The sequence below is a fragment of the Triticum dicoccoides genome, chromosome 2A (genome assembly GCF_002162155.2).
Source record: "Triticum dicoccoides isolate Atlit2015 ecotype Zavitan chromosome 2A, WEW_v2.0, whole genome shotgun sequence".
In the NCBI taxonomy this organism is placed as follows: Eukaryota; Viridiplantae; Streptophyta; class Magnoliopsida; order Poales; family Poaceae; genus Triticum; species Triticum dicoccoides.
In genome coordinates this window covers 632,562,183-632,578,177 of record NC_041382.1, presented here as the reverse complement: position 1 = coordinate 632,578,177, position 15,995 = coordinate 632,562,183, and positions in this window count along the sequence as shown.

Sequence of the window (15,995 nt, the reverse complement as noted above, 5' to 3'; positions counted from 1 at the left end):
AGCAAGGCCGACATCAACTATGACAAGGTTGAGCTGAGCAATCTCCTCTTGAAGTTCAGGAGGCAATGTTTTCAATATGACATTTAGGCTGACAGGCTTTTGACTGAGTGCATCGGCAACCACGTTGGCCTTACCCGGGTGGTAATTGATTGCAAGGTCATAATCCTTGACTAACTCAAGCCATCTTCGTTGACGGAGATTTAAATCTGGCTGAGTAAATATATACTTGAGACTTTTGTGATCGATAAAAATTTGGCACCTCTTCCCGATGAGATAGTGTCTCCAAATTTTAGAGCATAAACCACCACGGCCAATTCCAGGTCATGCGTAGGATAATTTCCCTTGTGGGGTCATAACTGTCGTGATGCATAGGCTACTACCTTGCTGTCTTGCATAAGTACGCACCCAAGCCCTTGTCTGGAGGCGTCACAGTACACATTGAAACTACGGTAGATATCCGAAAGAGTCAGCACCGGTGCAGTCATCAGTCATACCTTTAGCTCATTGAAACTTTTCTCACATTCCTCAGTCCATTCAAACTTCTTATCTTTTTTGAGCAGCGCTGTCATGGGTCTAGCAATCTTGGAAAACCCTTCAAAGAAATGACGGTAGTACCCGGCTAATCCAAGAAAACTCCGAATCTGGGATAAAGTTGTAGGTGGCAACCAATCGAGCACATCCTTTAATTTTCTCGGGTCCACGGCTATACCTTCGGCGAATAGCACGTGTCCAAGGAATCCAACCTGCTTGAGCCAAAATTCGCATTTACTGAATTTGGCATATAGATAATGGTCGCGGAGTCGTTGTAACACTGCTCGGAGGTGTTCTTTGTGATCTTCTTCACTTCTCGAGTAAATAAGTATGTCATCGATGAAGACTACCACTAACTTATCGAGGAAGTCCATGAATACTTTGTTCATCATATGCATGAAAAAGGTAGGGGCATTGGTGAGACCAAAGGACATAACTGTATATTCATAAAGACCGCATCGAGTGGTAAATGCGGTCTTAGGAATATCTTCCTTTTTAATCTTGAGCTGATGATATCCTATCCGTAAATCAACCTTGGAGAATACCTTGGCCCCACTGAGCTTATCAAACAAGTCATCAATCCTTGGCAACGGATATTTGTTTTTGATGGTGACATCATTTAACTGACGGTAATCCACAGACATGCGGAGGCTGCCATCCTTTTTGTCCACGAAGATAGCAGGTGATCCCCATGGTGAAGAGCTGGGACGGATATATCCTTTCTGGAACATTTCATCAAGCTGTTTCTTTAGCTCCACTAATTATGATGAGGGCATCCAGTAATACTTCTTGTATAATGGTGCGGTTCCAGGCACAAGATCTATTGCGAACTCAAGCTCTCTATCTGGTGGCATGCCTGGCAGCTCTTCTGGAAATACATCAGGAAATTCACTGACCATAGGAATTAATTCCAATTCAGCCACAACGGTGAAGACCATTTCTTTCTTGGGTATGCTTCTGCGAGCATAGAATTTGGTCGTCTGTCCCTTCTGACTGGTCAAAGTGACTTCTCGGGTCGCGCAATTTATGCATACTTGATATTGAGTCAGCCAATTCATACCCAAGATAACATCCAGCTTAGCAGACTCAATGATTATCAAGGAAGTTGAAAACCAGACTCCGTTGATATTGATTTCTAGATGACGTCAAACTAGATTGCTCTTGATTAAGGATCCCGGGGTTTGTACCAGCATATTCTTGCCCAAAAGTGAACAAGGAAATTTGTTTTGGGCAACAAAACTTCGAGAGATAAAAGAGTGGGAAGCCCCAGAGTCAAATAAAATTACTGCAGGTATGCTATTAACAGGAAACATACCAATGACGACTTCAGGGTTTTCTTGGGCTTCATCTGCGGAGAGGTGATGAATGTGCCCAGTGATGTTCTGCTGGTGCGGGCATGATTCCATAAAGTTGACTTGTGGTCTGAATAGAGCATTTGCCTTGCTGTTCTTGGGACACTGTCTGCTATAATGTCCGGTTTGCCCACAACTGAAGAAAGAATTGTTGCGCTGTCGCTCCTTGTGCACTGGGTTGGTCACGACATTCTTGACTTGAGTGGTGGTCTTGTTAACATTCTGTTGCCAATTGGGCTTGTATTCCACCCGAGTCTGCTGCCAGGTACGAGCCTTTTGCACGGGTTGCCTATCCTTCTTTGGCTCAAACTTGCACTTGTGGTCATTGCTAGCAGGCTTATTATCTGATACAAGCCTGTGTTCCATTTTAGCAATGAAAGCCTTGTTCATCAGAGTTTGGAAATATGGGAAATCAAACATATTGAGAGTACACCAGAGTTGCGGGTTTAATCCACCAAGAAATCTGTCAATCTTTCTTTCTTCAGTGGCCACGTCATGAAGGGAGTAACATGACAGATGATTGAATTTTTGCGAATATTCACCCGTAGACTGATTCCCTTGGTGGAGCACGAGAAATTCTTGCTTCTTTGTCTTCATAATACTAGTAGGTATATGATACTTCCGGAACTGATCCTTGAATTTTGACCAGGGGATTTCTTCATCAGTCGGCCAAATGGCTTTTACATTTTCCCACCATATGGCAGCAGCACCTTCAAGATAATGAGTTGCAAATGGAACTTTATCACCTTCTTCAGTACGAGCAATCTCAAGTTTCCTCTCAATGGTTCGCAGCCAATCGTCTACTTTCAAGGGGTCAATAACCTGACTGAAACTGGGAGGCTTGGTCCTTTAAAAATCTAACAGCTTGGAGTGATGACCGTTCTGATTACCATTTTGCCCAACCAGAGCTTGCACACTTCTTAAAATTTCAATCAGATCATTACTCCATCTTTCCTCAAACATTCTCAGAATTTGCTCGGTGGAGGGCGGATTTGGCGGTGGAGGCGGTGGTGGAACGTACGGCTCGGGGGAGTGTAGGAGTACCCTCGCGAATATTGCTACTGCTACCTCCCCGTGGCATCCTATTTTGGTTTTTCCCAAGACAACACAACCGAGATGAGAAGCATTCAAAATAAATTGGGGGGAAAATCCAGCAACAAAAGCCCGAGAAAAACCAAAATGACGAAGAAAATACGGCGAACAAAATAGAGTCCCAACATAATTATACATAGACTCATAGATGAAAGATACATAACATGCCAGGTTCAACTACTCTCATACATGAAACGAAACCTCATGACTCGTAGGAATACACTCGTACACCATCCTGACAATGATGAATACTCAGAAGCTCTACGGCTCTGCTGGTGCTGTGGGGTCCTCTCCTGAAGCGGACTCGGATCCTGAACTAACGAGGTTAACTAAGACCTCCGGGTTAAAGGTAACACGACGACGCTGCCTCAAGGGCTCTCCCTCAGGGGCAGGGGTAGGGTGAAGCATCAGGGCTGCAGGAGTAGTGAGAAGTGAAACCCACTCAGCAGGGGTACTGAGAGGACTCACGGTCGCGGCGCCCGAGCTACTCGGAGGAGTAACCGATGAAACATGGGAACTAGAACTGGCTAGAATATAAGGAGTAAATCCTAGGGAGGATGGAGCAGTGGCAGATCTAGTAGAGACTACAGCAGAGGCTAAAGCAGTACGGGCACGAGTCAGCTCTCGAGCCAGCTCGTGGATCATAAGATAGCTAGCGGTGATATAATGAGCAAGATGACTGGCAACACTATCGGACTCTGGATCAATGATAGGGAAGCGAACACGACCATTGTCGTGCAGAGATGGATAGTAGTAGAAACCTGGGTGGTTCTGCATTCGGACCTCGTGGTAATGAAGCTCGACAAGGACCTCGAACGTAACAAACTAGATAGCCTGGGAAGCGGTAGAAGCATAACTGCTCTGAGAGGTGCGAGTGTAAGTGCTGGAGTCGGAACTGGTGCGCAGAGTGACCACTGTGTGATACTCATACACTGAGTCAGCTAGAAGCTCCCGGTACACACGATAGACTGGATCATCACCGAGGGGGTACAGCCGACGCCACATGTTACGAAGGAGATGCGGCAACGTGAACGGCATCAGCTGCAACTGGCACGGATACGGCACCGGAGCCATCTACACTCACAACCATTAGTAGGTTAGCATAAACATAAAACAAGTGTATGGAATGCAACAACTAGATACCAATGCTACCGGCACTCAACTAAACTTGTATCTACCATCTAGTTAACACGTCTTAGTCTAGCGTGTCCTACAGTCAGCGCGGCTCTGATACCAAGCGTTGTGGCACCCTGGCTCAAAGCAACCGGTTTACCATGCATTGCCAGCCCAGAGACCATGTCTTCTGGCAACACCCAACATCTTGGTACAGAAAACAACCGCTTTATTGATGCTAGCGGATCAAAGTTTATATTACAACATGTAGCAAGGCCAAGCGGCACACAGTGCGGCTGAACAATATGTACATTATTTAGTGAACATAAAGGCCTCGATCATAACAACTACGCGGCAGCGGAACAACGTTGTAGAGGAACTCCATAGCACAGGGACACCAATGTGGACACGATCTAGACTCAGACAACACTCCTTTCCGACAATGCTTTCCTGAATCTGGCATGACACGCCAGGTCAGTACATTGAATGTACTTGCAAGCTCACAACAGACATAAACATAATGACAACAATATCATGATAATTAACCAATTATTAATAATGCAACAATATAACCAACATGCTGTGATCATGCTCTTGTGTGAAAAATCCCTCTTACCAACGGTGATCACTTCTTGGATCACAACCATACCAACCTCAACATCTTAACTATGAACATCTCGTGATCATTCCGACGATCACAACCATGACCCAAATTTGGTCTAAAACGATGATCCTTCTCGCGATCACAACCATGACCAACAATTGGTCTTGTCCAACCCGATGGCCTTCCCGCCATCATCAACAGTGCAGAGTTCATAACTTAGTGTGCAAGATTTATTAAATGTTGACCCATGGTGTGACCTACTTTCGAGCGTGTCCATAACCATGGACTCGGCTATCGATAGATTAATACACTCTACAAAGGTAGCGCACTATACCCACACCACAGAACCCATGACCTCGCACTCCCATTCGGGTGGACCAACGACGTTCCGACGAAACCCCTTCATTGCCATGACACTCTCCCGGCCACTCCGACTCACTCCCCTCTAGGCTAGTCCTGGGTGGCCCCGTGTCTACCAAAGACACACGACCACCGTCGTGGCCAACTCATAAACTATCCCACACGGGGACACAGTACCATAATCTCAACAACGAGCACACAAGGTTATGTCTGCTTACCGGGCCAGGGTACCACACGCCCATAACCTTCCCTCGTTGGAGGCACCGGCCAGAGGCATGACAACGGACCGAATAAGGGCCTTCCCATAAAGGAAAATGTGGTTGCACTGGGAAAAACTCGATTCAGTGGCACCATGACCTGGTCAACGATATATTCAAATTGAGTTATTATCAGGTTCAACTTAAAGTGAAAATAACCGGTGTCATAATATGACATGAAATCCACCACTAACATACGCATCACATATCAACTGAAAGGACTAAGTCAACTATCTCCACACCAAGCAAAAACCTCAACAACTCATGATACTTCTCTGGTTAGGATCAAACCTTACTTTAACTGTCAGGACCCCGATTCTAAGTCACACTGTTCTAGCCTGTAACACCTCATATCACTTTGCGGCCTCATGCACGGTATTCCCACGGGTGTCGCCTTACCATGGACCGGGACCGTTTCCGCCTTTTGGCTCACGTATATGATAGTGTCGCTAGCATCCATATGATAGAGAACCCGGGCCGACATGACTAGTCGTGAACCCAAAGTGGCACTAACATATGGGGACATGCATACATGAATAAACATCGAGCATGTCGGTCAGCAACGTGCGAATCCGGGCTGTAGCACTGGGCTAACAGGACTCCGGGAACCTGGGCTGTATCAGGCTAGGCAGGACTCCGGATATCACTGCGTGACATTTCCCCAAAGGGACAGACATAGGAACGAAGTGAATCACATGCCAGCCAGTCAAGTGTTCCGGAGCAGTAGTGCTGGGCTAGCAGGACTCCGGTGAACTGGGATGTAGAGGACTACTATGGCTCATGGAAGCACAAGACTACATTTCCCCATAAGAGAGGCTACCAAGGATAAACAACTAGGTTGTCAGATCCCACACATACCAAGCATTTCAATCATACACACAATATGCTCGATATGTGTAAATACAACATGGCATCACAACATAACTCTACGACTCAAGTATTTATTCATTAGGCTCCGAAGAGCCAGATATTACAAACATGGGTCTCATAACCCAACATTCAGAGCATACCAGACAAAGCACATGCGGAAGCTTAACATGTCTGAGTACAGACATCTACAAATGAAAAAGGCTGAGAAGCCTAACTATCTATAAGACCCTGCCGAGGGCACAAGATCGTAGCTGAGCTAACAAGCTAAACGTCGAAGTCCACGCGGAACTACTAGTGAGACTGACGTCTCTCTGCAAAAACATAAAATTGGCAAACTTGAGTATAAATGTACCCAGCAAGACTTACATCAGAACTAACTACGTATGCATCGTATCAACAAACGGGGTAGTGGAGTTTAACTGCAGCGAGCCAGGTTTGACTCAATGGCTAACCTGAACTACTACTGCAGGTAACTCTTTTGAGGTGGCGCACACGAGTCCACATATTCACAAATCAATACACCACTATGGATCTGCTCCCGTCTCCCTACAAGAACTCCATCCATATCACTCACGCTTATCTTGCGCATTTTAGAGTATCCACTTTCACTTGTCTATGAACTGTATAGGCAACCAAGTAGTCCTTTACCGCGGACGCGGCTATTCGAATAGATGATGTTAACCCTGCAGGGGTGTACTTCTTTACAAACGCTCTCACCACTTGCCGCCGTTTACACGACATGTACTCGGCAACCTTCAAGCGGAAGGCCACCAAGGGTGTTGGCTACGGCCTACCTAAACACTCAAGTCTCTAGTCCAGGTTTATCACGTATCCAGGTTCCATCCGCAGGGAGTCCGGCCGAGATTTCCACATATGGCCCCAAACGATGTGTACAGGGTTCCCGAGACACCAAACGGGCGACTCGGTACACCGTGCCACGGTGTATCTACCGCATCATAGCCCACCCCTAGGGTCAGCGCTACGCACGACCGCCAACACATATCCTATAAACACCAGAAACTAGTTGCAACTCCTGGACGAGGACTAGGGTGGTTGAGGGAGTCCTGGATTAGGGGGTGTTCGGGTAGCCGGACTATACCTTCAGGCGGACTCCAGGACTATGAAGATACAAGATTGAAGACTTCATCCCGTGTCCGGAGGGGACTTTCCTTGGCATGGAAGGCAAGCTTGGCGATGCGGATATTCAAGATCTCCTACCATTGTAACCGACTTTGCGTAACCCTAACCCTCTCCGGTGTCTATATAAACCGGAGGGTTTTAGTCCGTAGGACAACTTCATCATACAACAATCATACCATAGGCTAGCTTCTAGGGTTTAGCCTCCTTGATCTCGTGGTAGATCTACTCTTGTACTACCCATATCATCAATATTAATCAAGCAGGACGTAGGGTTTTACCTCCATCAAGAGGGCCCAAACCTGGGTAAAACATCGTGTTCCTTGCCTCCTGTTACCATCCGGCCTAGACGCACAGTTCGGGACCCCCTACCCGAGATCCGCTGGTTTTGACACCGACATTGGTGCTTTCATCGAGAGTTTCTCTGTGTCGTCGCTTTCAGGCCCGATGGCTCCTTCGATCATCAACAGCAATGCAGTCCAGGGTGAGACTTTTCTCCCCGGACAGATCTTCGTCTTTGGCGGCTTCGCACTGCGGGCCAATTCGCTTGGCCACCTTGAGCAGATCGAAAGCTACGCCCCTAGCCATCAGGTCAGGTTTGGAAGCGTAAACTTCACGGCTGACATCTGCGGGGACTTGATCTTCGAAGGGTTCGAGCCACAGCCAAGCGCGCCGCACTGTCTCGATGGACATGATATAGCTCTGCCGCCGAACAGCGCCTTGGAGGCCGCACACGCATCGGTTCCGACCATTGACTCGGAGCCTATTGCGCCAATCGAGGATCAGCGGTTGGACGCTACCTCAGGGGCTACAATCTCAGAGGCGATCGAGGCGAACTCCAGCCCCGCACTCCGCATGGCCTGTGACTCCGAGGAGCCGGATTCCTCTCCGAACTCCGAGCCTCCCGCGCCCCTGCCGATCGAATCCGATTGGGCGCCGATAATGGAGTTCACTGTCGCGGACATCTTTCAGCACTCGCCCTTCGGTGACATCCTGAATTCTCTAAAGTCTCTCTCTTTATCAGGAGAGCCCTGGCCGGACTACGGTCAGCAAGGTTGGGATACGGACGATGAAGAAATTCAAAACCCACCCACCACCCACTTGGTAGCCACTGTCGACGACTTAACCGACATGCTTGACTTCGACTCCGAAGAAATCGACGGCATGGACGATGATGCAGGAGACGAACAAGAACCAGCACCTATAGGGCGCTGGAAGGCCACCTTGTCATATGACATATATATGGTGGACACTCCAAAGGATGGAGATGGCGATGGAATAGCGGGGGACGATACCTCTAAGAAACAGCCCAAGCGCCGGCGTCAGTGGCGCCACTCTAAATCACGCCAAAGCAAAAACGGTGATTCCGGCATGGGAGATAATACTACTCCGGATAGCGCCGAAGAACACCCCCTCCAGCAAGATTCAACACAGGAGGACAGAGAAGCCAACCCTCACGAGAGGGCGTCGGACCAAGAGGTTGAGGACGATAATTATATGCCTCCCTCCGAAGACGAGGCAAGCCTCGACGACGACGAGTTCATCGTGCCAAAGGATCTCGCCGAACAAGAGCGTTTTAAACGCAGTCTTATGGCCATGGCAAGCAGCCTCAAGAAAAAGCAGCAACAACTTAGAGCTGATCAGGATTTGCTAGCTGACAGATGGACTGAAGTCCTTGCGGCCGAAGAGTATGAACTCGAACGCCCCTCCAAGAGTTACCCAAAGCGCAGGCTGCTACCCTGACTAGAGGAGGAATCACCTACATCACCAGCGCATGACATGGCCGACCGACCACCTCGTGGCCGCGACAGAGAGGCCTCTTGGCCCTCCGCTCAAGCCATGCCCTGACGCCGCGTCAAGCACACTAAGGCACGGGAAAATGCGCCCGACCTACGCGACATACTGGAGGACAAGGCAAGGCAAACAAGATCGATCTACGGATCGCGCAGGCGCCCCACGGCACGTGACGATGATCGTCACTCCGAATGCAATAAATCTAGCCGGGACGAACTCAACAGACAAAGCTCCTTCGAGTTGCGTCGTGATATAGCCCAATATAGAGGCGCCGCACACCCACTATGCTTCACAGATGAAGTAATGGATCATAAAATCCCCGAGGGCTTCAAACCCGTAAACATCGAATCGTACGATGGCACAACAGATCCTGCGGTATGGATCGAGGATTATCTCCTTCATATCCACATGGCCCGCGGTGATGATCTACACGCCATCAAATACCTCCCACTCAAACTTAAGGGACCGGCCCGGCATTGGCTTAACAGCTTGCCAGCAGACTCAATCGGTTCTTGGGAGGACCTGGAAGCCGCATTCCTTGACAACTTCCAGGGCACTTATGTGCGACCACCGGACGCCGATGACCTAAGCCACATAATTCAGCAGCCAGAGGAATCGGCCAGGCAATTCTGGACACGGTTCCTAACAAAGAAAAACCAGATAGTCGACTGTCTGGACGCAGAGGCCTTAGCGGCCTTCAAGCATAATATCCGTGACGAGTGGCTTGCCCGGCACCTGGGACAGGAAAAGCCGAAATCTATGGCAGCCCTCACGACACTCATGACCCGCTTTTGCGCGGGAGAAGACAGCTGGCTAGCTCGCAGCAACAATTTAACCAAGAACCCTGGTAATTCGAATACCAAGGACAAAAGCGACAGGTCGCATCAGAACAAACAAAAGCGCCGCGTTAACAGCGACAACAATGAGGATACGACAGTTAATGCCGGATTCCGAGGCTACAAATCCGGTCAACGGAAAAAGGCATTCAAAAGAAATACTCAGGGCCCGTCCAGTTTGGACCGAATACTCGACCGCTTGTGCCAGATACATGGCACCCCCGAAAAGCCAGCCAATCACACCAACAGGGACTGTTGGGTGTTTAAGCAGGCATGCAAGTTAAGAGCCGAAAACAAAGACAAGGGGCTGCATAGCGACGACGAGGAGGAGCCCAGGCCGCCAAACAACAGTGGACAGAAGGGATTTCCTCGGCAAGTGCGGACGATGAACATGATATACGCAACCCACATCCCCAAGAGGGAGCGGAAGCGTGCGTTACGGGACGTATATGCGATAGAGCCAGTCGCCCCAAAGTTCAACCCATGGTCCTCCTGCCCGATCACCTTTGATCGAAGGGACCACCCCACTAGCATCCGCCACGGAGGCTTCGCCGCATTGGTTCTAGACCCAATCATTGACGGATTTCATCTCAAAAGAGTCCTCATGGACGGCGGTAGCAGCCTGAACCTGCTTTACCAGGATACAATGCGAAAAATGGGCATAGATCCCTCGAGGATCAAGCCCACCAAAACGACCTTTAAAGGTGTCATACCAGGTGTAGAAGTCAAGTGTACAGGCTCAGTCACACTGGAAGTGGTATTCAGATCTCGGGATAACTTCCGAAGCGAGGAGTTAATCTTCGACATAGTCCCGTTCCATAGTGGCTATCACGCACTGCTCGGGCAAACCGCATTCGCAAAATTCAACGCGGTACCGCACTATGCATACCTCAGGCTCAAGATGCCAGGGCCTAGAGGAGTAATCACGGTCAATGGGAACACCGAACGCTCCCTCCGAACGGAGGAGCACACGGCAGCGCTCGCAGCAGGAGTACAAAGCAACCTCTCTAGGAAGTTCTCCAGTTCGGCCTTCAAAGAGCCGGACACTGTCAAGCGCGCCCGAAGTACCCTACAACAAGACCGCCTGGCACGTTCTGAGCTAGCGTAGCAATGCGGCCCCAACCCTAGCCATCGCGATATAGCGAAACCAGTGCTTCACGTACATAACTACGCTCTTGAAATACCATGGGCACAGGGGAAGGGGCACTATCACGGCACGCCCGAAATACGGCTTAAACCGCACTAGGGGCTGCCGGATTCCTTTTTTTTCTTTTTTTCTCTTACTCTCAGGACTCCATACTTCAGATGACCCGTTCGGCAATTCAACTGCCGCACAAACGATGCAAGATCCAGGAAAGAAGACAAGCCACGCCGCATTATGGAACTCCCAGGTGGTCTCTATTGCGAGCAGTATACCTGTTTTTTAATACAATTCCGCGGCCTGCCCTTGGCTAGGACATGTTAAATAGTCCAATTTCTTTTGCTTATCGCACTATTTGTATCATTCCGCTTTCATAGCAGCCTTTCTATAAACAATGCATAGCTTTTTGTCTATTTTTTGCATTATCCTCTTTTTATATATATGTTTATCAATAACATGTTGCACTCGTACATTGTGGTACGGCAAAAATACGCAAGGGGCTTCAGTACCCATCAATATGCCGTGAGATGTCCGTACACTTTCACAAGTGCGGCACCCCGAACTTATAGCACTATATGCATCGGCTCCGAATCATGATTTGGGTCAATAGTTGGGTTTGCTCGGCTCCTATGTTTTGGTGCCTTACGTTCCGCTATATCGGCTAAGGTAGCACTAGGAGAACTACTGCGATTGTGCCCCAGTTGAGCTAGGCTGAGCACCTCAGTAGAGAAAGCTAAAACTGACTGTCATGATGAGGCAAGAGACCGGTCGCTGTTCGAGAGGTTTTTCGAGTCCTTAAAGACTTATGCCGCTTCGAGCGAGGAACCAGCTTTGTCCGGCCAAGGCGTGGATAGCGCCCCGAACTCGGTCTTCCGAATACTAGGGGCTTCACCGAAATTTAAAATTATAGAGTGTTATGGCTAAGTGAGAGTGTTCAAGCATTATAGTCCGATTGCCTTGTTCGTTGTGCTGAGCACCTCCCTCGACGGACCCAATCATGGGAAAAAGAGCGCTCAGGTTTATCCCAAACACCCCAGCACTAGTGGCATGGGGGCAGAAGCCGACGACTAGCCATCTCTCAATTTTTTGATAAACGGCCGCACAGAAAGTAATATTTTAAATTCAAGCATTGCTTAGCGCATATGAACAAGTTTTCAGCGCACAGGATAACACGAGCGAGTTCATTCAAAAATTACATCCTTGGTGCATTCATCCGCCATAAGGCGGGCACTGGGCAGAACATCCTTGTAATAGTTCTCAGGCTTGCGATGCACCTTCCCCGGCGGCGGCCCGTCCCTCACAAGCTTCTCACCGTCCAGCTTACCCCAATGCACCTTTGCACGGGCAAGGGCCCTACGGCCACCTTTGATGCAGACGGAGCGCTTGATGACCTCGAGCCTTGGACAAGCCTCCACCAGCCGCCGCATGTCAGGACCCCGACTCAATGCCACATCGATCTAGCATGTAACACCTCATATCACTTTGCGTCCTCACGCACGGTATCCCCACGGGTGTCGCATTACCTTTGCCCGGGACCGTTTGCGCCTTTTGGCACACGTATATGACAGTGTCGCTAGCATCCATATGAGAAGGAGCCCGGGCTGACATGGCTAGTCGTAAACCCAAAGTGGCACAGACTTACAGGGACAGGCATCCATGACCCAGCATCGAACGTGTCAGTCATCAGCGAGTGAATCCAGGCTGTAGCACTGGGCTAGCAGGACTCCGGTGAACCGGGCTGTAGCGGGCTAACAGGACTCCGGTATTCATCGCGTGACATTTCCCCGAAGGGACAGACACAGGAACGAAGAAGGACACATGCCGGCCAGCCTAAGTGTCCCGGAGCAGTAGCAAGCTACCATGGCTCGGTGGAAACACTAGGAGACATTTCCCGGTAAGAGAGGCTACCAAGAATAAACAACTAGGTTGTCAGATCCCACACATACCAAGCATTTCAATAACATACACACAATATGCTCGATATGTGCAAATACAACATGGCATCACAACATGACTCTACAACTCAAGTATTTTAATCAATAGGCTCCGAGGAGCGAGATATTACAAACATGGGTCTCACGACCCAACAATCAGAGCATACAAGTCAAAGCACAAGCGGAAGCTATCATGTCTGGGTACAGACATCTATAAATGAAAAAGGCCGAGAAGCCTGACTATCTATCAGATCCTGCCGAGGGCACAAGATCGTAGCTGAGGTAACAAGCTAAACGTCGAAGTCCACGTGGAACTACTAGTGAGACTGAAGTCTCTCTGCAAAAACGTAAAGTAGGCAAACGTGAGTACAAATGTACCCAGCAAGACTTACATCAGAACTATCTACATATGCATCATTATCAACAAAGGGGATGGTGGGGTTTAACTGCAGCAAGCCAGCTTTGACTCGGTGGCTATCCTAAACTACGACTGCAAGCGACTCTTTTGAGGTGGCGCACACGAGTCCACATATTCACCATATCAATACACCACTATGGATCCGCTCCCGTCTCCCTACGAGAACGCCATCCATAGCACTCACGCTTATCTTGCGCATTTTAAAGTATCCACTTTCACTTGTCTATGAACTGATATAAGCAACCCAGAAGTCCTTTTCCGCGGACACGGCTATTCGAATAGATGATGTTAACCCTGCAGGGGTGTACTTCTTCATACATGTTTCCACCACTTAGCGTCTGCACACGACATGTGCTCGGCAGACTTCAAGCGAAAGCCGACGTGGGTGTAGACCACGACCTACCTAAACACCTAAGTCTCTAGTCCAGGTTTATCGCCTATTCAGGTTCCATCCGCAGGGAGTCCGGCCGAGGTTTCCCATACGGCCCCGAACGATGTGAACAGGGTTCCCGAGATACCTAACGGGTATTCGGTACACCCGGCCACGTACCTACCGCATCACAGCCCACCCCTACGGTCAGCGCTGTCCACGGCCTCCAGCATACTACAAACACCAGAAACTACTTGCAACTCCTGGACAGAGGACAAGGGTGAATAAGAAGTCGAGCGGGGTCATATTTCAGGGCCCAATGTATGGTAGTAGCTGAATCATGGATCACAAACACAGAACTCAGTTCCTGAGGACGGCTGCAATGAGACAACCCACCATGTACTCCTACATGGCCTCTCACCGCTACCTTTACCAAATCGTGTTCACACACTTAGCTCACACACAGTAGGACATGTTCACACGCCTCTGATTCATCCCCGATGAATCAGACCTGACTCAACTCTAAGCAGTAGCAGGCATGACAAACAAACATGAATGAGTAGGCACATCAGGGCTCAAACAACTCCTACTCATACTAGTGGGTTTCATCTATTTACTGTGGAATGACAGGTCATGCAAAGGATAAAGGGGTTCAGCTACCGCAGCAAGTAACAGATGAATCGTTGTTGTCCTAATGCAGTAAAAGAGAGCAGGAGCGAGAGAGTAGGATTGTATCGGAATGAACAAGGGGGTTTTGCTTGCCTGGCACTTCTGAAGATAACATTGAGTCTTCATCAGTGTCAACGATCACATCGTCGGTACCGCGTCTATCGAGAGGGGACAAATACCGGCAACACAGAAGGGAACACAATCAATGCAATGCACAATATGATGCATGACCATGACATGGCAAAATGAATGTGTTTTGAGCTAATGCAACTAGCAACAGATTAAATGAAGTTGGTTTGAATATAAAATTCAAATTTAAACTCCATATGTGATTATTCAAATGCCATTTAATTGATTTGTGCTAAACAGCAGCTATAAGTTGTTCTAACATGCATGAAAATGGTACAGATGGATTCCTTGAATTTTTCTGATAATTTTTCATATATAAATTATTCAATTTGGAGTTACGGTTAATTTTCTATGATTTATTGAAGCTTTAGGCATTTTCTGGAATTTCAGAATTAAATTAAATCCAGAAAATGAGTTATGACATCAGCACTGCGTCATGCTTGCATCAGCAAGTCAACAGGGCTGCCCCGGGTCAAACCTGACCAGGGGGTCCCATTAGTCAGTGACTTAGGGCTCGTTTAGGTCGCTGGCAGGTGGGCCCAGTCAACGGACACATCAGCCTGGTCAACTCCGACGTGTGGGGTCGGTCAAAGTGTGACGGGGCCAGGTCAAACTGACCTATGGGGCCCACAAAATTAGTACTAATCTAAACAGAGATGTTAAACTAATTAATTAGGCACGGGGCCCACTTGGCAGTGGCTCTAGTGGGTGATTAGCGAGGTGTTTACGCCCTAATTAAGTGGCCACGTCGGCGAATGACGCCGGCGACCACGGCGACGGCGAGACCTCGCCGGAGTTGCTCGGGACGGCGCTACGGCCCGCGGCTGGTCGCGCTGAGGGCACCAAGAGGAAGCCCGTGCTCCCGCGCATCTAGGGGGACCCACGAGAGGGCGTGGGGTGGCCGGAGTTGAGCGCGGCATCGACCCCGGCGGCGGCCGGAGCTCGGGGGTTCGCGGGATCGGCGCTGCGGTGTGCAAACAAGATGGTGGTCGCGCTAGTTTTACTCTACGGGACGCAACGAGTGCAACGGACGCAGGCGTGGGACCAAGAGGTCACCGGAGCTTCACCGGCGACGAGCCCGTGCGGCGGAGCGTCTCGGCTCCGGTGGAGGGAGCGGCTAGGGGGCGAATTAGGCAACGAGGCATGGGGGAAACGATGCAGCGGCTCACCGCGGTTCTTCTGGTGCTGCTGGCGAGGCAGGGGAGGCACGGGGTCCGGCGAATCGACGGCGGGGATCACCGGCACCCGAGGTCGGAAACGGCGGCGTTGGAGATGCAGCAGAGCTTCTGGCGCCGCGTGACTCGATGGAGAGGACGACGACGTCGTGGCGGAGCTCGGAAGCGCGTCGGAGAGGAGAGGGGGTGGCTGTGGTCATGGCTACGGCGAGC